Source organism: Stegodyphus dumicola, chromosome 3 (assembly GCF_044657685.1).
Source record: "Stegodyphus dumicola isolate Sdum_Otavi_A_Nest chromosome 3, ASM4465768v1".
Lineage (NCBI taxonomy): Eukaryota > Metazoa > Arthropoda > Arachnida > Araneae > Eresidae > Stegodyphus > Stegodyphus dumicola.
The window spans coordinates 131,102,360-131,127,448 of NC_140770.1; the positions used below are offsets into that span (position 1 = coordinate 131,102,360).

Here is a 25,089-nt window from a genome sequence, read left to right on the forward strand (position 1 = left end):
GGGGAGGCGGTGCCTTATTTCTTGGCAGGATGCCAAGGCTGAGGGGTTGCGAGGAAGAGAGGGGGAAAGGTCTTTCACCAACCGCAGCGCCGCCATTAGAACGGCATTGACATTTTACGCAATACAGGCCTTCCATGAGAATTAGCTCCGAAAGAGTAAAATTGCGGCAAGAAAGTGGAAAACTTAGTTAGAAAATGAGAAAAGAGTTGAAGAAAAAACTAGCCTAGAAAAACATTACTTGCATCCACAGATACACTGTATCACGAGATAAAAATCGGGAAATAATACGAAGAATAAAGGTGAAATTTATGCATTGAAAACGTATGTAATTCTAGCCTTGTCAATATCAGTTTTACCTACCCCTGAAACATTCTATATTATTTATTTTGTTACATGTTTTAGAATATAGATTTTGTTAATCACTCTTCATGTACACCTTATCTGATGTTTTCTTACAAAAGACAGCGCTAAGTATTCGTTTTGAAGTTTTACAGTACTACGTTCATTTAGCGTACGCAGAAGATTTCAGATCTTGCAATAAAATAATTTTTGTAATTTCTTGAGGTGAATAAAGCGACTTTTATATTGAAATTAATGTAAAAAAATCTGAAAGGTTTAAGATTTTAAATTACGTCCAAAGGGGCGATTTTTTAACGTTTTTCGTGGTACCTTTATTTATTAAATATCATGTTCTACGTACTTAAACCATAAAATTCAGTTCAATAGCAATATCGCAAAAGTAATTTTAAAATGAGCATATCTTTAGAATTTCCGATACAGAGTTTCGCCCGCTGGAGATAAAAAATGTTTTTTTTTATACAATTCAACAGCGAAATTACAAAAATATTAAAAGCAGTATAGTAGTATACGTTTAGAATTCTGGATGCAGCATTAAGTGTTGGCATACATTTTTTTTAAGTCTTTTCTCGCTTCATTATACCAATGCTCAGTTTTCTTATTAAGATGTCTTTACGAACCTTTTGTTTTGGTCTTTTTATTATTAACGTTTTCTGTTTTTGCTTTGGTTATTAAATATATCATTCTTGGCGCTTAAGCCACATAAAATTCGATTCAACAGCAAAATGACAAGATACTTAATATTTCCGATGCACAATTCTGCGCGCTGGAGATAAAAAAGTTCCCCCCCTAGAGTGTTGCCATTGCTCGCTTTAAAATCCTTGAATATGTTAATCAGAAATTCGTTAAAGATTCACAAAATATGAAATCGACAATAAAACAAATTCCAAATTTGAAATTTGGTCTTCCACATGCCCATATTCGTAGGAGGATCACGTCATTCAGAATTCGATACTCTATGTACCGTTGTTTTATCACAATGCCAGAAATATACGTACATTTATGCAGATTTTTTATTATTTAATTTCTTCAAATATAATGCAGGACTCTAATATTTGGTAGCAACAGTTTGAAAAGTGAAACAGACATTCATAGTGAATCAACGCAAAATTACAAAATGAAAACAATAGTCCTTCAGGGAAAAAGCCCTTTTGGACTAATAATAAAACTAATTCGAAATTCAAAATTTAGGCTTCCAGTTGCTCATGTTTGAGTGGAGAACTATGTTATCAAAAATTTGATGGATTTAGATACCGTTGTTTTTGATAAGGCGAGAAAAATATATACATTTATGCATGTTCTTCATTATTTAATTTCTAAAATATAATACAGGGCGATTTTATTTGTTGGCAGCGATTTGACAAGTGATACTTCGTTTATAGTGATTCACCGATGCCTTTTCGAGACTATCTAACTCCTCCTGTGCCATAATTTGCTGCAAGTAACTTCAATTTTTAAATTTCTTTTTTGGCTGCTGTACGTGTTAAAATCTGAAGTAATTCATTCAGCTTTTACATACGTTTTTTAATTTTCACTTAGCTTTTTACATCAAAAATCACCTTATTCTAAGATAAAGAGCTAATATTACTTACAAAATTTGAACAAGAAAACTGAAGTTTTTTGTTCTTTCACTGACAGAAATTGCTTAGCTTGTCACTTGGCCAATACGCCTAATTAATTGGATTACTATTTTAATATTCTTCGAATTAGTAATATTTTTCTATAACTATTTTGGATTCTTCCAAATAATAATTATAATAATATTATAAGAATTAATAATTAACAATTATTATTAGGCCAAAAGGACAATTTGTCCTGAAGGACTATTATTTTCGTTTTGGCATTTTGCGCTGAAAACTTTAAAAGGCTGTATCCTTTTTCAAATTGTTGGTTCCAAATATTATAGCCCTGTATTGTATTTAAAGAAATTAAATAATGAAGAATCTGCATAAATGTATGTATGTTTCTCGCATTGTGTTACAACAACGTGACCTAGAGCCATCCAGTTTTGAATAACGTACGTTTCTACCCGAATATGGGCATCTGGAAGCCCAAATTTGGAATTTGTTTTATTATTTATTTCATATTTTGTAAAACTTCAACGAAGTTTTGATTAACAATGGTCTAAGTGCGAAGAACATGATATTTAATAAATAAAGGTAACACACAAAACGTAAATAAAAAACGCCTCTTTGGACCTAATTTAAAATCTGAAATTTTCAGATTTTTATTACTGAAAAGATTTTTATTACTTGTTATTAATACTAATAAAAAATCTGAAATTTTCAGATTTTTTATTAGTATTAATAACATTCTGCAGAATTAATAATAGTTAGATTCATATTTAGGAACATCCAATCTTTGATTATGTTAATCATTTTAGACAATATTGTGTTGCAGTTTATAGGATATCTTGAAAGTTTTTAAAGTTTTCTTCCATTTTGAATTCTGTCATGTTTTGGATAATATTTTATTCTGTTTAAAACTGATAATTATTTAAAAGAATCATATCGACAGATTTTTCAAATGATTTCGCCTTTTTCTAATCGCAAATTAAGAATAAAGTGGCGAATTTGTAATCACATTTGTTTTCTAGAATAAATAATGATAATAAAATATTAAAACAACATAAATTACGATAAAAAGTGATTGAAGAATTCAAATGTAAAATATTTTAAGTATTAGTTATTGCGTTTCAATGTAAAACAGCGTCAGAAATGCTCATACTTCATTTATTACAGGTGATGTTGTTGGCAAGTGGAGTAGTTTCCATTTTTGTTTCGTGATGTGATTTCGCCGCTCTGAAGATAAATATTAAATTTTGAACTGAGGATTGTAATGAGTTTGACTAACTAAAAGCCCTTACTCTATGCAGCTTTATGATTTTCTCAGTGTGTAAAATAAAAGAGAGACCTAGTATCATTTGAAAAATTCTTAAGGAAAGCATACAAATCTTACGAATTTCCCGTTCTTTGAACTATTTCTGGCGAGATTTATGCAAATGGCCTTTTAAGATTAAAAGTTCTAAAGAGAGTTTAGTTTTAGAGATTTCAGTTTAACTTTTCAGAGTTTAAGAGATCTAAAGAGAGTTTGGAAAGATCTTTAGATTCAAAGATCTAAAGTCCTTTCAGGCATATTCAAGAACCATTACATTTACTAAGGATTAAGTTGGAAATGAAGGTTCAATACTTACTCTGAAATAATGCTGTTCGTTACCGTTTAAGGACAGTAAAATTAATAAACATGTTTACCCAATTTTAATACCCTTAAGGCAAGATAACTAGAGCAACATTATTTAGAAACCTGGTCAAGATAACTGGAACAAAATTTATTGTTATAGAATTACTTATAACCATTCAATATGCTTTAAGAATTATATAATTTATGCTTTTCAAAGCTTGTTCAGCATTTGCAATTTTATTGCCACATTCTTTTATAAGACTTTTATTTTCTAAATCATAGCCAATAATGTGAATTAGCCTACACCATTTTGGATTTTTCTGCTCGTCTTTTGACGACGCCAATATATATTTTAAACTTATAGTTTTACTTTATAAAAACAAATTTTAGGCATTTGTCGATATGGATTATGTTACGATGAGCTAGTTTAAAACGAGGGCTAGCTATTTGTAATTATGAATCAAGCTCCCCGTACAAAACTCGATCCAAATTCTACGCTTAAAATCATTTTATTTACAATTGACAGTTAGTGAGAAACATGGCGGTGATGAAGTTTATCTGCGTAGTACACCTCAGATATTAACTATATCCTTTCCGGGATTTGGATCTCGAATCTTCCAGTTGCTAGTTTGATGTGATAACCATTTACATCATAAGATCACACACTAGGTGATTGCAAGCATTTCTTGTACTTTTTCCCTTCTTAAAGCGTGGCTAGTGAGAGGAACTTGACCGAGTCGACCAAATTTAGTTTCTAACGAATTACCTTTCACCACGTTGCCAGTTCAGGATTCATTGAGTGAACCGCTAAATTTTTGGAAGCAGGACATGGGATGAATTAATAGTGTTCTAGTTGAGATTGAAACCACAGATCTGGTAATTGATGATGTTGATAATGATTGATATTCAGCATGTCCAACATGAAACCGAATAGCATTAATAAGATTGTATTTCGTTTAACAAAATATGCAACATAAAAACGTTAGGGGAGAAATTTCAGCACTTTTCATTTGAAAAATCTAATATTGTTCTTCCAAGATTCAAGCGCTATTTTTTAATCACAAAATTAAAAACAATTTCACTTGTCATTTCTAAAAAATAAAAAGTTTTCTTTTCTAGGAATGATACTTCATTGTATCACGCTTTTAGATAATGTGTACCACAATTAATCTTTAACAGTTTACTATCAAATATAGCCGCCCAGACAGTGTAGTGGTTAGGGAAGATACTGCGATCAAAGGGCCCGGGTTCGAATTTCGGAGAAGGCAAAGGTGTAAACTGACTGTTCTCTCATAGGAGGTAACGGTGGCGGCCTATTAGGTGCCTCCATAAAAGAATGACCACCGCTTTCGACCTTAGTAGCGCCGAAAGTCTAAAAATGGCTTGTGCCCGCTATTAAAAGAAATACCAAAAATTTTTTGCAGAAAACAACTGAAGTATTTTGACAGTAAATATGCTTATTGTTTTTACCTATATCGATGCAATTCATTTCAAACTCAATTTTCTCAAGTTACGATTTAAAACATAGAGTAACCATAAGTTAGACTAGAAGAGAAATACGCTAATGTGACAATCAAAATCGTAAAAAACAACCTTATATTTAGCGTAGGTATAATGAAACACTCAATCGATTTCGAGGGCAGCTAAAGGTCCCTCCTCATCAGGAGAAAGAAATACATAGAAAGAAGAAAATAGGAATCACAGAAACACGTGGTGCTTATCAGCACTGCACGTGGTTATAACTAGATTTTTAATCAGAGTTGCACTGGCCGCCTACTTTTACTGAGCCAGGCTGTCTGATCAAGCATAAAGAAATATTAGCGAAGTTAAAATAGGGAACGAGGGGCAAATGCACATTACGCTCAAAATAGTAGGCGGCCAGTGCAACTCTGATTAAAAATCTAGTTATAACCACGTGCAGTGCTGATAAGCACCACGTGTTTCTGTGATTCCTATTTTCTTCTTTCTATGTATTTCTTTCTCCTGATGAGGAGGGACCTTTAGCTGCCCTCGAAATCGATTGAGTGTTTCATTATACCTACGCTAAATATAAGGTTGTTTTTTACGATTTTGATTAACCATAAGTTATTCAGCGCATTTAGTAATGAATTCTAAGGATTTTGAGAATGTGAGTAATTTTATTAAATATCAAATTAGGTAGCAATTAAAATTGTTTATTTATACACTCATGCGCAAAATTAAGAAAATTTGTACATTATATCGAAATTCTGAAAACCTAATGGAAAAATTGTAATGAAATGTGACATGAATATACTTTTACAACAAATAAACAGATGTCCAAAATGCACGTTGTAACACCGAATTGAAAATGAATCTAATATACAATATGCTCCGTTCTTACAGCCCGATAGGTCAAGCAGCGTGACGGCATACTGGACAGGAGGATAAAGAGTCTCTCTGGCAGTCGATCCCACTCCTACAGCAAGGCAGTTTTCAACTCCGTGATGGTTCTCGTTGGGTGATGGCTACAGGAAATTTTCTTCGTCCCTAACATGGTCTACAAGTCTGGCTGGTTAATCCATGCTTATTAATATCCTCACTTTCCAGGCAATCGTCAACCAGCTGGGCCCAATGTGAACGAGAACTGTCGTCCATTATCAAGAACCCAGGACCAACTGTGCCACTGAAATCGAATATACTCCTCTAAGATGTCCTCTCTATAGCTCACAGCAGTCAGGAAGCCTTTGTCTAACATATGCAAGGGTTTACGACCGTCCAACATGATGCCTGCCCAAACCATTACACCTCCACCACCGTAATGATCCTTTCCCTGATAAGGGAGGTTTAGTATCTGTCTATATTTTGAACTTCCGTTCAGTGAAAAACACTGCAGTGAGAGGACACTGCATCGTGTTCCAGATACAAGTGCGCCAGGAATCAAGGTCCAGGCTAAACCTCGACTATGTAAAACGTACGGTGTCTACTGAAATATGGTATAAACCGTATATTGTCTGCTAAACGGGTGTTAAACGCCCTTTATTTTGTACTTCAGTATGCGGAACGCAAACAGCGTATTTATTATGAAGCCTTCGGCAAACAGTAGACCGTAAAACTCGGGTTCCAGTGGCAGCATATAGATCCCGCGAGAGCTGTGAGGCTGTAGCAGTCCTGTGTCGCAGCGCTGAAAGATATTCATTCACCATTATAGATGTTGATAGACCTTGCTCAGGTCTTCTTGATTTGGATCCAGTGTCCTGAAATTGTTTTCACAAATTCAGACGACACTAGGCGTTACATTGAGCTCTGTAGCCACCTGCGCTTGTTATTAGCCTGCCTCTAAGCTACCAAACATTCTCCATCTCATTCCGTCATCCATACGTTTGTAGTTTCTCATTTTACCTGATACCTTATAAAATGTACCCATCTCTTACGAGAAACACGGCGAGTATCAAGAAGAAATACGAGTACATAAATTGCCGAAAATCCCTCGTGAGCTTGTATCCCGTCTGCAGTCACAGCTCCGCAGACACGCACGTCTACGCTTACGTATTCGAATGAATATTTGCATAATTCTTTAGCGGCATAATTAGTACCTTTAGTTCAATACGTTTCGTAAGAAACCCTTGCAAAGTTTCTTAATTTTGCACGCGATTGTGTATGCAAGAAATCTTAAGTATAAACTACTTCAACAGCGCATTTTATATTCCCGTTGATATTAATTCTTTTACTGGTACCCTTAAGCATCTTTAACATCATGCTTCTAGCCATCTCCTTAACTAGTTGATTATCTTAAGGAAAGTAACGCAGTTTCATTATATAAACATTTACAAATGACAAAAAAATTTGTCGGTGTTTCGTCAGTAGATCGAAATGGCTAAGATTCGGTCCATATAGCACCTTTAGACTTTTGCATGGTTTTGAAAAAATCATGTTTATGCAACCAAATTACATGTTTGGGTTACCACCAAAATGCGTGGATGTGCTCTCAAGCGAATTTAACACCACTCTTCTAACGACTTCTGGAATTTGTTGTTTAACTTGGAAAATACTACGCAGCTTCATTGCATAAACATAACGATTTATAAATGAAGCCTAAAGAAATTCTCTGGACGTGACCCGCTCCCCATAGCACCCTTCTGTATTATTTTTGACGTATCATGCATGCACAACCAAGTTAGCTGGTTACGTAAGCATTACATACCAAACTACAGTAGAATCTTAATTCACGAACGCCTTGGATCTCGAACAAGTCGGTTAACGAAGAAATTTTCTAAACGAAAATGTCTTGGATGACAAATAATGTCTCGAGATTTGAATAAGTAAGCCGGCAACAAATTATGTTACAAAATGTAGATAATGCAAAAGAGAAAATATCTTCAGAAAAAGACGAAAGGGAAATTATTAACCTTCCGTCCTTTTTACAAATTATTTGTGATGCTCGAAATTTGTGCAAAATGGGGTAAGATGCAAAGTTTCATAGACCATTATCACCCTGATAAAGCCGTAGCATAAACATTTGCAATGACTGTGCTATGTCTTGATTTAGGAACACTTTAAAACGAAGAAACAAATTTCAGTGGACAGAGGCTCAGCCATTCTCTAGCAGAGCCGAGCTGTGTTAAGAAAAAGAGTAAAGAAAAAGAAAAAAGCTCCAGAAAGATAGCAGTTACCTGAAATTATTACAGAATAAGATTTCTCTTTTAAGCAATAACAATATGCACCTTGGCTTCTTTACCGCTATCTGCTTACGTCCTTCATAGAGATACGATAAAATTTAATACAAATTTTCTTATTTTTTGTATGTTTAGTATTGTGTTAAATATTATATATATGTTAACAGTGTATAAGTTTCATGTTTAATGAATTCCATTAGTTTTACATCATGAACTTAGCTACAAAGTACTCTTTTTTCAGCAATCATTTGGGAATCAAGGAACACATTCGATCATTTTACATTAATTCTACGGGAAAGTCGTTTCAATTCATGATTATATCGGATACTTTGTCGAGACATTAGGATTTTTTAAAGTAAGAGAGAAGAAAAATGAGTAATGCCCTCGCCTGGACTCAAACCACGGACCTTTCGAATATGCGCCGAGTGTGCTGATCATTACACCACGAATAGCATGCTAAGAAGGCGAGAGGAATAGCTCATGTACTCCCCCTTTTAAAGCGCGACTGAGGGATTAGGGGACCCAATCGCCAAATCCTGGTGGTGGAGAATCATCATCCACCACCTTTTTTAGTTCGGGCGCCACTGTAGAGACATTAGGTATTTTTTGAAAACAGGAGTCATGTAAAATGAGCAGTGCCCTCGCCGAGACTCGAACCAGGACCTCTTGAATACGCGCCGAGTGTGCTGACCATTACACCATGAAGGCATGCTAAGAAGGCAGGAGAAATACCTTATAACTTAATTATCTTCAGGAACGAATTAAGCTCATGAAGTAAGATTTAATTATACGTGGATGTGTTCTAAAGCTTCTTTAATATCATTTTTTCTAACGCGCTCCGTAATTTACATTTTACCTTTAAAATATTCGGGGAGATTTATCGCATGAAATAGTCATTCATGAATGAAATATTTTAAAAAATTTGTGGCTGTACGTTAGGTAATCGAAATGGTCAAAACTCGGTTCAAATAACACTCTTGGACTTCTGCATGGCTTTCGGGGAATTATGTTTATGCAACCACATTACATGGCATTGTTGAATTTAAATGGCAAATTACAGAAGTCATATGAAAAATGATGATCGAAATGGTATGGAATATCTACGCAGAAACTGCATTTACAGGAATATTATACGTGTCACAAAAGGAGCATATGCTGAATTTTTTTAAAAATATGGGACGTGCGTAAAAATCCTGTTTGGGCTGCTCTTTAATGCATGCTATGCATGTTTTTTTATATCGTTTACTACTCATCATTGAAATGCGTTCAGTAATATGCGATAACATTTATGATAATTGGCCTAGGAAATGGAGATATATACGAAGTTTACGCATAGTTATCGCGTAGAACTTTTTTATTTCTCGTAGTAATGGTCTGGCGAGTTGAGATACTAAAGCAAAACTTTTTAAATGCAAATGCAATAATGCACATATTATAGAATGATATTCTAGAGCAGACCTAGCCAAACCTCTATATTTGGTGCTGCAAGTAAGGCTCGCGTTGCAATATAGAATAGTTTCATTTTGAAACATAATTTTAAACAGAAATCTTGCTTTTAAAAATTAGTAATATTCTGATGTTTTCAACTACACTACGTGTATAATAATTTTGAACAATTTCAAACTGGGCGTTAATCATAATAAATATGTATTAACTTTAGTTGGAAAAAAAATAAACTTTTCTGATAGTCCTCTTCTGATCTAACGAATCTCGTGATTGGATATGAAATACTCATACATTACTAGAAAGCCCGGCGGTCATACGAAATGACCGCTGTTCTAGATATTATAAATTATAATTAAAATGATTTGTGCAAAGGTCTACTGATTCAAACTGAATTACCCAAGGCAGATGGCGAGGACGCTCTTTTGCTTACTGCTCCACGGGGTTTCCCTCTTCTGCTTGCTTAATTGCTTAAAATAGAGTGCAATAAAGGAAATCACTGGCGGTACATTTCTTAAGAGCCACCGCTAGCTCAATAAATAAAGATGATTTAAATAATAAAATGTTAATTCACATGTCAAAGATCTCTTTGTACACAACATTTCTTGTGTAGATCTTTCCATTATTTTTAAGCTCGCCTTGCAGAGGACCATCGATTATTTTTAATTTTACGTCCGTTCTTTCACGAACTCTTGAACAGGCAACATAAAGTTGACCGTGTCCAAATAGAGGCTCAGGTAAAAAAACACCAACACCTTAAGCGTTTGGCCCTGAGACTTATGGATGGTCATAGCAAAGGCAAGTTTTACAGGAAATTGTCTACGTCTCAATTGAAACGGCAACCCTCTGCCGTGGCAACTTCACCCCATTGGCTAGTACAGTTACGCAAGCAACCAATAAACTATCGGCGATAAACAGACACTTAAGCCGCATATAATAAAGATATTTATTTTTTTCATTTTATTTGTTTTTTTCATCGTTGCCGGTTTTTGACGGTTGCATATTTACGAAAATTTTTCCAGCTTAGCTTTCTCATAATATTCGTCACGCGCTGCACTGCACGGGGAATAAAACAATTTACAGTTATGCAATCAACCAATGAACTATCGGGGACAAACACTTAAGCCGCATATATATAAGATATTTGATCTCCGTATGTTCTTATGTATTAAAGTAATACTTCATTTTCCTGACAACAATGGCGAAGAAAATGAACCATTATTTTCTATGCTAAAATCTTTGTAATGAGTATATCTTACAATAGTTACTTCAAGAACCAGACTGTATTTTACCTTACGTTAATGACTTGAGAACCGACTCATTGACACAGTATAATCTAAGCGTCCGCCTCTGAGAGATAGATATCTCTCAGCAGTTCTAGGGTGTCATGCCTTGAAAGGCGATATCGATGAAATAGCAGGGACATATTGTAACATAAGCAACGCAAAACTGCAAGGAAGGGGAGGCGTGATAGGTTATATTATGTAAATATACCTCATGCTAATACATAATGGCTCAGATATTACCATGATATATGGTGACAGTTTGCAGTAGAGGTCTTAGGCTGTATGTCATTCTAACATATTCAGAAGAGGTAAGCAACAGTATTTACTAATGACGCTAATTACAATAGGAAAGCAATGGCATTAATCCATTTCCAAAACAGGTAGTATATCTCTACCGACTTTGAGCGCAATCAGACTTAGGTTCCTCTTCTTCAGAAGCAAAACTTTTTTTTTTTTTTTTTTTGCAAAAGTAGTTGGAGAGCAACCATATATATAAGAAAACAGGATTGGAACTTTACTTATAATTGCAGATTTATATTCTGTGCTTTTCAACCCTTCCAAAGTTCTAAAAGCTTTTTATTAATATTTTTCTAGACAAACTGCGTCACTTTTTATTAATATTTTTCTAGACAAAAGGCGTAAAATTTATTTTTGTTTTATTATGTTTATAACTCCTCCCACCTCTGTAAAAATATTTTTTTCGTGAAGAAGAGGGAGTTATGTTTGATTACTCTTGAAAATGGAAGAGTTTTATTCAAAATATTCTAAGGTACGTGTTTGCATATTTAAAATTCTATATAGTATATTTCAGTTTTTCTTTTTAATATTATTGAAGAAATTATGTTATTTTGAATTTTATAAACTATATTATGGACCATCTGGTAAACTATGTATAACTCCATTTGCAGTGTTGCACAGATGTTTCTAATATATACTTTTAATGCAAAACTGTTAGAGGAAGAATAATAACAGTTGCCTGTAATGCAGAATTTTAACTTTACCAGTTGATTAAGATTTACTCTTCTATTGCATTATTCAAAATTTGATACAATTCAAAACTCATTTTGACTATCAAATTTCGCTTAGGATGTTTATATACTGCTGTCAGATTAACTCGAGCGTTTTTACAGAAGAATAAAGATAAAAATTTCTTTCCTAGTACTTAAAACTTCTTATGATTTAAAGTGATTTTAAAATGCAGAATAACTTTTATTTTATGAGCTGTTATACATGTTTCAGTTATCAGTTCCAGTAATGCTCCTAAATTTATATTTAGTGATACGATGGATTTAAATAAATACTAAATCTTTCTTTCTTGCTTAAGATTTTTCCTTTTTGTTTGTTTATGTTTCTTTAATTCAAAAAAATTAAGAAAAGCTAAACGTTACGCAACAATTTCTGTAATTTTTTAGTGATATCTGAATAACGTCCATTGGAAAATGAGATTTTGTCTTAGAATGTATTATCATTTGATTGAAGATTTGCATGAAGCATACTCGAGAACAGAATTTTATAAGTAATGTTAATACTTATAAAGCATGTAAAATATTCGTTATTTACATGCTTTATAATGCTTAGAATTATGCACACTCTTGTTTTATATCAGACAATTTTCTAAGTCAATATATTTTATATGAGACAGTTTTGCGAGTCAAGATATGTCGAATCAATTGAAGCTTTAAAGTTTTCTTTCTTTCATTGTTTTAATAATGAGCTTATAAATTTATAATGAAAAATTGTAGGAAATCAGTAGGAAAAAATATACCGGTTTTGTATCTTGTCTTGCAAATATATAAAAAGAAATTTGTTATTTGTCGTTTCATTTTTCGATCACTTTACTACCTTCTCTTATTTGGTGCGCGGGACAATTGTGTAACTTCCGTTCGACTCACAATCATGTGATTCTTCTCTCTGCTAATCTCAACGCTTAGTGTATAAATAAATTTGAAAAAATTATGATTTCTCTCAGCTAAAGGAAGGCCCTATAATGACCGCATATGTACTTTGGTTACAGAATTTCATAATTGTAACTTTTTTCCTTTTCTCGATGAGAGATATTTCAATCATGTTTTATGACTATAACATGTAATATATTCCAAAGTTGCCAAGCCTGCATTCTATCAATAATATCAAGTCGTTTTCATGACCCCACTTATGCCTTGGTTAAGGAATTTTATAATTTCATCTGACTCCTTTGTTTAATTTAAGCTGCGTCAGTGGCATACTGTGACTACAAAGATTATTTAAACATTCTTAGGACAGTTTCGAGGCGTTTTATTAACATTTAAAGTGTTAAGAGTATTTTTTAAATGTTTGATCTGATGAACCTTTTTTCTAGATTATGTCTGCATCGTAATTTCTGTGATAGAAGGGCTTTTCTTAAAATTTCCTGGGGTACTAAGTTTCATTTCTCTTCCACTATAAGGTATTTCTCCCGCCTTCTTAGCGTGCCTTTGTGGTGTAGTGTAGGTCAGCTCGCTCGACATGTATTCAAGATATTCGTGGTTCGAATCCCGGCGAGGGCATTGTTCATTTTTAATTTTTCCTGCTTCAAAAACACCTAATGTCTTTACAGTGCGCCGGAACTAAAAATGGTGATGGATGATAATTCTCCACCACCAGAATTTGGCAATTGGGTCCCCTAATCCCCAGTCGCACCCTTTAAAAGAAGGAGTATATAAGGTATTTCTCCCGCCTTTTTAGCATGCCTTCGTAGTGTAGTGATCAGCACCCTCGACGCGATTCGAGATGTCCGTGGTTCGAGTCCTGACGAGGACATTGCTCATTTTTCACCTCTCCGACTTCGAAATAACCTAATGTCTCTACGACACTACTTCCCAGATTCTATCAGTCGTTGTGGATTTGCGTTGAGAGAAAGAGTTCTTTTCAAGAGGCGAAAGGCAAATTAGTCCATAGGCGAAATATCAAGGACTTCGCAGAAATTCGTTGAAAAGTGATATATGAATTACCTATATCACTCTTCATTTTTTTCAAGGAATGCAGTGGTACATTTCGAAGTATAACTTGTTGTTTTATATTGATAGAGATTCATGCTTTGAATGTTATTGGGATAAAGAAATGGAATTTCTTCTATAAATATCAGACGCAAAACTTTCTTGTGATATTACGTTGAGTTGACTTTAGCATTTGTTTCCGCTCTTTTCATTTTTACTTCTCATTGTAAGAGAATCCTGCGACAGTCATAAACTCTTAACTGAAACTTTCTTTGAAATGACTGAACAAGGTTTATACATTTTTCTGTCTTCATTTTCGTGTAGTAAAAGAACGTTTTCTGTCCCAGTCATGTAGATAAAAGTCATGCTTCGTTAAAGGTCACAATGTATTTCCACTTGTCTCTTGCTGAAGAGTTCTCATACAGGATTCTACAAATTCTTCTGCGTTGAATGCTTCCATAAAAACTAGTGGACATTATGTAATTTAGCTTTTTTAAAGTTAATCTTGGTTTATTATTTAATTTATTGTTACAGATGTATTGAAAGATTTTGCAATTGATTTTATGCGTCGGAATATTTTCCTTTGTTACCAACGATTTAACTAAAGTAAAAGAAGCCTTACCAACGATTTTACTTTAGAAGTATGTATCCTCTGCACAAAAAACAAAAACAAAGAAACAAATAAAAAAAGACAGTTTCCATTATTTTTCGTTTCATTGGGCCAATTAACGAAATTTAACTTGCTTTTTTATGTCTGGAAAGCGTGATTTAGGATATGTATTTGATTTATATATAATGTTATGTGCATATCAATTCATAATGGACTAAATGCACACAGAACCGATCATAGCTTGAGAACATTTATTTTCCGAAAAGAAGCCCTTTAGAGTTCTGCAGCTTTCCACAAAAGTACTCGTGCAGTTCTTCACAGTATGACAGAGCACTTTCAGTAGTTACCTTTTTAAAATACTAAGAAGGTTAAGTACAACGCAGTGCAAAGCTTGCATCGAGAGAGCGAAGCTCTAAGAGCGAAGCTCTAAAGAGCGAAGCTTGCATCGAGATCCTCAATACTGCGAGTTCAACTCTTAACTAAAAAACAGAGAGCTGAAGCGCTTCCAGTCTTGTATAGTTTTCCCATGGTCGTCGAGAAATCTCTAGCACCTTCCATCTCTCGAAATTACTGGAATCAATTACAGTCATTCAACTACAGTACCGATCATAGTTTTACAGAAACCAAAATGTCGCTAAATGCTCGCCTGGTTTGGCGAATGATGGCGATAAAATTAGTTGCAAAATCAAGGCCAGCTTGGCGGTATCTCGCCAATTTAGTGAGATAGCCATTTACCTCAATATTAAATAGACTTGCCTCTGTAACCTTATTTTTCCAGTAGAGCTTCGCTTTCTTAAGCATTTCATGTCACATTATACAAAAGATACTACAATTTCACAAAAATTGTTTATATATATATATATACAAAATTCGTAATAAAAGCATTATTTTAACTTAGGTATTTTGACACAAAATCAGATTTTTTTTCTGAAATGACATAGCAATTTTTTCTATATTTTGATTTTACGATTCAAACTATGCCGAAATATTAAATTTTATACATTTTGTTGAGAAACGTACTGAGAAATTCAAAAATTTATCTTCGCTTTTTCTCAGTTTGCGCCGAGAATAATTCGTTTGTTTCAGTTTGCGCATAGAATAATTCACTTTATGAAATATCTTAATTTATTGTAACCTTGTTTTTTTTCCTTTCAGTGTGTATGAGAAGGAAAAAAAGTGCTTCGTTAATTCTTTCAAATAATTTTCTTTATATTATATTTTTTAATAAAAATGGTTATTTTTAGATAATTTTCTATTTTTAGAGTTTCATTTTAGATGTTTAAGTTGCATGGTTTCTTCATACAACTTTTTTGAAATTTTTTTATTTATTCATTCGAAAAAAAGATATAAGAAGGGAAAAAATTTAAAAAATTTTAATATTTTGTATTTAACAATATATTTGAATTATGAAATGGAATATTTTTCTTCTAAACATAACCTTCAAATCACTACTTAATTACATGCGACATTTTGAAAGAAGGATAAAATGTAACAGACGATAGTTCTCATTTTCAAATAATGAGCTTTGCTAAAAATTGTTATTACAAAACATTTGCTTTATTAAAAAATCTATCAAATTCGTTTTAAACGCCCTCTATATAACATGTAATAAATTCGAAGCAAGCATGAATTCTGTCAGCAAAAGTCACTTTTATTACTTTCTACATACCTTGTTTATAGAATTTTTCGATGAAATGTGATTCCTTTTATTTAATATCAGGTATTTTAATGATACATTATGAACACAACATATTGTAAAATAGAAAAATTATGATTTCTATCAACAAAAGTCCTTTTTACTGTAACATATACACTTTAGCTACAGAATTTTATAATTTAATTTGATTTTATCTGCTCAGTTTAGAAAAAACATGTTATAAACACATATGATAAATGCTGTTGCAGGTATAATTATGAATTAGTTATTATTTAATACAATAACAATTAATAATGCATTCATACAGCTGAGAGGGTTTAAGGGTCTCCTACCAATTTTTTCCTATCACCAACCTCTGGAGGAGACTTTTCAGCCCTACGATATTTTAAATGCTCTCTTGCAGCAAAAACAATATACATTTGTAAACATCTTTACATCCTGTAGGATACGAAGCATGTCAAAAAGATAAAGCAGCAGCCACAACAAACTACCATATCAAAAAGGGCGATTGTACAATTCTTACAATTTATTTTCATTCTTGTCTCATTTTATAAAATACCGTAACTTTCATATTTGTGTAAAAATTGTTATTGGAGAATATTTCATCCCTCGGACAGGAAAATCAGAGATACTGGATTTATTGATTTCACTTTTAGTTTCACATAAAAGTTGCTGAGTTGTGTTTTTGTCGATTCCAGCTCTTTTTTGGTTTTTGTTTAAAAAATGCCGGGCTTGCAATGGCATTCGTCTTCAGGGTCAGAGAAACGAAATTTCTTTCGAAAGTTACTTTTGGAAATACATTATTAGTATTTGTTTCGGCAGCTACCGTAATTTACTACTACGTCGCTTAAGGTGCTCCGAATCTTCTCTAAAATAGTTTTAAATTTCTTAAGATCTTCTACTTAATATTAGAAAAATAACTCTGCCAGCAAAAATAACTAAATCTGCAGACTCAAAATTAGACGAAATGAATGATTTAAAAATAGGAAAATTAGAAAAAATTAAAAATTGCGTTTTACGCTGTAAGAAATTAATCATCGCAATCTCCTGTGCGTGTAAGTTGTTAGCACAATTCAGCTGGCGAATAGGAGGTCCAAGGTTTGAATCCAGGTGAGAGCGCAGTTGATTCGTTTTATTCCGCGGCTCCGAAAAACGTATGATAATCTCACAAACATAATGATATCGATTTCATAGAAAACTAAGAGAGGGTTTGATTCAAGTCTCTTCTTTTTTATTGAACAAAATACTATACCCCGTAAGCCGGAATTGAGTAAATCAGGCAAGCCCCCTCCCAATAAAAAATGAAGGTGTTCAGATTTTATATTACGCTCAAAGGGCCGTTTTTCATTTATATACACATATACTGTTCGAGAGCATTTGGAGTGACGCCCCTTTGGAATAAAATATTTAAGAACAGCCTATCTTTAGAATTTTCGATAGACAATTTTGCGGCGGTGGAGATAAAATTGTTTTATTGCTTACAGTGTTGCCACTGCTCGCTTTGAAATCGTTGAATGTTTAATCAAAAATTCGTTAAATGTTTGCAGAATATGGAATAGGTAATTAAACAAATTCGAAATTCAAATTTTGGGCTACTGGGTACCCATATTCTGGTGGAGGATTACATTAGTCAAACTGTGATTGCTCTAGGTAACATGGGTTTTTACAGCGTGAGAAAAAAAATTTCTTAAAATTAAGAAGCAATGTACACAAAAATTCATCGTATTTCATTATGACTGAATCATAGAAATGTCTCGGATTTCATTACGATTGGATAAACATCTATGAAGATGATTTTTATGAGTGAAAATAAAGATTGGAAGTTCTTCGAGTTCATATTTTGTTATACTCACTTGTAAGCCTTCACCATTAAATGCAACGAATGCAAGTTAATTCTTTTTCTATACTTCCGGAATTATCATATATATGTGTGATAAAACTACGGTTTGATGACACGACATAAATGATTTGATTATGAATGCGGCACAAACTTGCATTAAAATTTTCGGTGAAACAGGACTTTTCGCATGATTCACTGTGAACATAGGATAACAAACCAGTGTAGATTTCTTCATAATTAGAACTGGCCGAAAAATGTAATGACACAACAATTTTGGAAGAACTGATTTAAGAACACTGTATTGTAGATGCTCAAAAATCCTGATAGCGTAGATACATGATGCTTAGAGCGTCCATCCATTTTGAAGAAGACAGTGGAGCCGGATTAAATTAAATATTTATTTAAATCCGCATTGATGGCTACAATTCACGTGGCACTCCAATGTTGTCTATTTCCAGAACATTTACAATTTTGATACTATAGCGAAAGAAACCATCGTAGCAGCACATAGATGATCACAGCAAAGCGTCATAACAGAATGAAAGCATAAGCGAGAAGAGAGAGAGCATCGCAGTACTTTAAAGGAAAAAGGGAGGGAGTCAAAAAAACGTTTGGTTTACAAATTACTTTGATTGGGCAAGAGATATTTGCATTAAGGGTTACGTAAGATGGCATGATTAATTTGAATGACGCAGTTTAGATTTATAGCGTTATTTTTAAGACAGAGGAAGATGAATCCACAAATTAAATGAAAAATAAAAGAGGTAATTGCTAATTAAATTCAGAAGTTTGCTTATAATATATTTTTTATCTTACACACACACATATATATATGTGTGTAAGAGGAGATACCCTCTTTAATTTGCAATAGTACCTATAGGTTTTTAATTTGGTTATTTTTCCTTACAATTCTAAAAATAGTAACTGCTTATAATAAATCTCCATAAAACTGTGTCGTTTGAAAATTAGTCCTTCTTGCATCATTTTTACATAACTAATGACGTAGGCACGTACATTATAGTTCAGCTAATAATAATTTTAAATTAAGAGAACGAAACTAATGAATGAATTGAAATGAAGCTGAGCCCAAACCGATTCTAATTTTCTGGCTTTTCATATTAGACTGCGCTTCATCCTCTCGCTTATCTGTAGTACAGCCTTGCTACTATCCTTCCGTTCTGATATCTTATTTAAAAAGTGAAAATGAGTTAATGAACATGCGCGTTTAGGGCTAATTTATTTATAACTGCATTAAAAACATTATTTCACTAATAAAAAATTATTTAACTGGCCTCCGCAAGTATCTAGGCTTCCCGGATTTAAATTAATCTATATTTAAGGTAAAATGTTTGTTAATATTTTATAACATTTTCCGGATCGACTAGAATTCCATATATGAAAGTATAAGAGATGAGAATAATGAAAAATTGCTTACTAATAATAGAGTTTAGATGAAATCAGAAAACAAACACGCCAAGTAAAATATAACATTAGTAGCACAGCAAACTTCAGTTTGAAGTATATTTAAGCCTTACTTAAATCTGCATACTTACGACTACTGCTTACTGATGACTTAAATCTACCCCAAACTCAAGGTTGTTGTTTTACTAATTTAATGCAGCTTAGATATTAATGATGACAGCAGATTCATGAAGATCTAGACGGTACACTAGATGCAATCTTGGCTAGTAGGAAATTTGCTAAACAGAAGCGAAAGCAGGAATGTTAAGTGCCCATTATGAAATTTCAGTTCAGAATAAAATAGTTTTGCTTCCATATCACTTTGATTGGTTGTTTCAGTTCGTAAATTTACATATTATGATGACTGGCTGAAGCATTATGTAAGTGCCTGCGTCATTAAAACTACTCATCATGCAAGGAGGATTAATGCTGAAACGTCGCAATTTATAAAGATTTATTTTAAGTATACTATTTTTAGGATGGAAAGCGGAAATGTTCTAATTGAAAGTTAAAGTAAACTGAAATTAAAACATTAGTGTTTTATTTTAACTATTTATTAACTATTTATTTTAACTCTCTATCTGTATACATATATGTGATATTTCGGCAGTCGTGGTGAAGCTTGGCATCAAAGTTCAGCCATTTCGTTTTGCAGAGTGGTAAAGCGAGATCCAAATGACGAGGCAAAATGATTTAGCTTTTAATTGCTTATTTTTATTTAAACCAATTAGCAGATCATTTTCCTTTTATATGAAACTCTTTAAATTACATATCCATAGTCATTTTAACTAAGTAGGATTGAATTTAAACGTTCTACGTGATAACTAATTCTAAAAAAAGGAAGGAAAGATGGACAGACCAGCGTAGAGTCTTGTAGCAACGATATTAAGAAGCAGTCTGAGCAGTTTGACTGAAAAATGGCGCGTACTCAGTATTTATAGTAGCGGTTATGTAATAGGCGCGAATGTTCTGCAAGGTACTGGTCTAGGGGACGATCCTAAATTGCAGAAAATTAATTAAAGGTTGTTGGTTCGCAAAGAGCAAAGCCATCGTATTTTTTTATATTTTACATCTTTCTCTCCTCAAAAACAAGAGGCCGGGTGAGCAAAGCATTAGTAGATTAGTGAAGCAGGAAGTATGAGGAAAGACATGAAGAAACATCCAGGACATGGCTTACAGGCTTTAACTATATCAGATCATAAATCATTATTTTTCTCATATAATTATAAAGTTTTTGAATTATACAATTGTACAATGATTTATAAATAAACACCTAACTAAATTTTATATGGAATAATAATAATAAATAAATTAAAAGCATAAAAGTCCTGAAATTTTCTGAAAATGTCCATTAAACAGTCCTTTTCCTAAAAATAATTGAAGTCGAATGAAATACTTTTTTAAAGTCTCTTGATGCGAGTAAGTCCAGCTTATTTTCATCTTGTGGACTAACAAGTTCACAAATATCATGCAGTTTTTCCAATAAATATGATTCAATAATAATTTTTGAATAGAAGATATTTAAAATTTTCCTTATAAAACTTAGGAAATATACAATTTATAAATAATATATTATGTGCGTTCATTCTTCTGATCATAGGTAATTAACAATACATTGACATATTTTAAAATAATTTGAAAATTCAATACAAAACATTACGATACAATTCAATATAAATAATGATATGATACAATAAGACCTTAACACTTTGAATCAAAATTTTGGCATGTTCTCGCCAACAGATCAGCGTGACGAGTTGGCTGATGGTTGGGGGGTGCTAGGTACAAAATATCAAAAACCCTCCATGAATCCCTTAGAAAAACTTTCTTTCGATTCTTGGAACCATGTACTTAAATTTTTTTCTCCCCTTTTATGATAATAAATGACCCTTTTTTTGTTACAATCATTTAAATACACCCATGCTTCATCTATTGTGACAATTGTTTTCCATTTTTCTTTGGATAAGCGTTTCTCATATAGAATTCTGCAGCGTGTCCTGCGTTGAGCGATATGCTTTGGAAGAAGACGATGCACATCGCGTTTTTTCGCTTTCTTAAGATTTAAATCAACGTTTATCATTTTGTTTACAGTGGACACCGAGCATTTTAATGATTTTGCAACTGTCCTTTGACTAGGGGGATTTTCTTTTAACATTAAACAACGTACCTTTGCAATAGTCGAAGATGTCCGTTTTTTCCCTTGGATATTTGTTTGGCATTTTTATCCCACTTGAGGCTCCAATTTGTCGTTTGTTTCCTTTCTTGTTGATGATATTACCTATCGACGCTTTAGATATCACAAAACCATGACTTACACATCGTTTTTGGATAACGGAGTATGCATATTTCTCTTCGGAAAGAGCGTAAATGTAGCCTTCGAACCACTGTTGTGTTAAATTCGCCATTTTGAATAAAAACAAAACTTTCAAGCCACAGACGATAATTTTGACTTTTAAAAACATAGTGCAATTGCAATTACTTCTTTTGCAGCAAATGATTTTTTATGACCGCTTACCAAAATCGTCTAAAAATATGAGAACAGCCTTTGTATGTATAGGTGGCCGGTGAAAACGGGTCCGTATACTCGTGCTTCTTACGTAGATGATTCGGGTATTGTCCGGACCCACAATTGATAATCCTTATGCACTTTGCCATGTTAATTTACTCAACCTAGAAAATTAATGATTGTTATCACTTAATATTGATATTTTGTATTAACATTTTATCAAGTAATGATAATTATCTTAGACTTTTTAATTTATTGCATTGAACTAAGCTGTAAAATCTATATTTTATTGTGTTCTAGTTAATGAGAAATGCCACGTAAAGCAATTCCAAATTTTGCCTTGTAAACAGTTTGGGAAAATGATTTTAAACTTCTTTATATTCATTTATTACAACTGACAAATTATGTCTCATATAGTATATATGCTGCAAGAAACAAATTAAGTAGCAAAATATGTTTTCGTTGCTTTTTGCTCACAATACATTTCGGTCGAACCATTTTAAAAATAAAGCCACTAAAAATCCGTTTAAAGATCCAAGGCAAAGTATCGGCAGCTACGAAATATAAACAAATAAAAGCACGCGCGATTTTCTGCTCGCTTACTTGCTGTTGCTTGTGGACACTTCTAGTACGCGTGAACGAGTTATTACATCCAAACAGCTGTATCAGCTCTTTGCGGTGCTCACCTTTTCCCAGAGCGAAACACAAATATCCTTCGGATATTCTAACCTAACATTTTGTTAATTATTTGAAGTACGTACTACCTTACTGATCCAACCTTTTTTTCACAGTGCTAGTCTATTTTCATTCATTTCATCTTTCTTCGCCGACTGATAGCGGCTAAGTGAAACATCTCATTCTACCATCTTGATTCTTCATATTTTCCTTTTGTCGTTCCAGACATTCTTTTATCTGATACAGAGTAAAAGCGCGCTCGCGCACTGTCACTCTCTTTTCATTCGACACAAGCAGGTTAGATAGATGCATGTTCCATGCATCGGTTACCTCCGCTAGAGTCGTAGAGTATTAAGCTTTAACGGCGCTTTAGGTTTGGAGGCAACTTCCCTTTGAAAAGATCTGTCTCCTGCCTGTTAAACAATTATTCGCTTAATGCAAATTAATGTAGCTTAAAAATTTTTGTTAAAGTTTTTAAGATAAAACTTTTGCATTATTATAAATTTTTTTATGTACTTAGATGTTTGCACTAAATTTAATGATGCTTTTTGAATTTGAATGATATTGCAAATTAGTTCGTAGAATCATTAATCATTTTATTTGTTTACTATTGAATTTTCATATTTAGAATTTTAATTAGCTTTATATGAAATAGCTAATGATACTGTATTTGTTAAATTCAAATTTATATATATATGGATATATATTTTACATACAATATATATATGTATGTAAAATATAAAAAATACGATGGCTTTGCTCTTCGCGAACACTCAACCTTTAATTCACTTTCTACAATTCAGGATGTTCCCCCTAGACAAGTACCTTGCAGAACATTCGCGCCTATTACATAACCGCTACTATAAATACTGAGTACGCGCCATTTTGCGTCAGAAGCTTCTCTCTACGCTTCTCATCTTTCTTTTTTTGTTAGAATGTTATGACGCAGAAAGTCAAAATTTAATCGTACTTAGTAACTCATTATTGAATGTGAAATTTGGAGAACTTCGTCGGAAAAGGAAACTGATCTGCTATTTGAATTAAATAAATATGTGCAATTAAAAGTGAAATTCCTCTGTGTCTCGTCATTTGATATCCTCCTTACCACTCTGCACATGCCTGAACTTTGATGCAAAGCTTCATCACGACTGATTCAGAAGTCAAACAACAAAAATCAGCGTTAATTCACAAATGCGGTTCATTTGCGGTTTTGCAGCTGAAGATGATGGTTCGGTAAAACCATCGAAACTAGTCCTGTGCAAATTTTGTGAATTAACGCTGATTTTTGTTGTTTGACTTCTGAATCAGTATTTATTCGGCGTGTTATTGTGTCTTCATCACGACTGTCGAAATATCACAGTTATTTATTTTTGTTATTTTAAAAAAAAATATTTATATCAAATTTTATGATTTTTTCCGCTATTGTATTTTCCTTGTTTCGCTAATTCTGTAATGCTTTTTTCTAAAAAAGGCTTTTCTGCCGCCAAGCCTTTTTGTCTTTGAAGGGGTGGATATGTAAGATAAAAATATGTGAATCAAAATTATAATTTAAATTAACGGTAAAACATTAATTCCCCCTCTCTATTCTAAAAATCGCAATAACTTCTCTGGATTACGTCTTTCTAGATCATACTATGGCCTGCGCAGCGCATAGATATAGTATGCGCAGCGCTGATGACGTAATAATTGCGAACTGAAACTACCATTGCAAACCAAAACTTTTTTCTTCGCATGCTTCCATCTTTCATAACTACGCACTTCAGCTTCTGTCTGTGCTGTGCTTAGACGCAATTTCGCTACGCTGCTTCCTATTGTAAAAATAGCAATAATTTAAGTGTTTTTGATCAGGACCGACTAGGGTGCCAAGTGATCTGTGGCCACATAATGTCGATTGGAAATAAAAATGGAATTAAAATCGCCTCGACTGCCAAGTTTTATTTACGAAGTCAACATATTAGCTTACAAACGCAATCAGAATACTTCTTCTTCAATATAGGATAAATACACATCAACAGTGCTCCGTCTTTTCCTTTGCTTTTATTATATCATATATATATATACATAGTATTGTTTTGTAATTATGTATATATATACATAATTACAAAATTAATTAATTATGTATATATATTAATATTTATACATAATTACAAAATTAATTAATTATGTATATATATAAATATATACATAATTACAAAACAATACTTTTGAAAACAAAATATAAACATGCCTAGTATTTTCGCGTTTTAAGCTGAAAAAAAAAAAAAAAAAAAAAAAAAAAATTTATCGTTAAAGCCATAAAGTAAGAAATTTAGAACTAATATTTCACAAAGACCAAAAATTGAAATTCATAATTAATAAATGAATTTCAAATAATCTTATAAATGCAACAAAGAATTTAAAAAAATAATTTAATGGAATCAAGAATAACAACTTGTGTCCGAATTTTTATGATAGTCGCCGTTGATGTTATAAAGGCAATTCCGTGC

General features: G+C 32.9%; 1 protein-coding gene across 1 annotated transcript in view; it reads left to right on the top strand.

Moving 5' to 3' along the window:
* Positions 1-25,089, top strand: part of LOC118186632 (uncharacterized) — a 435,694-nt gene that overhangs the window by 14,057 nt on the left and 396,548 nt on the right. The gene's annotated exons all lie outside the window — the stretch shown is intronic.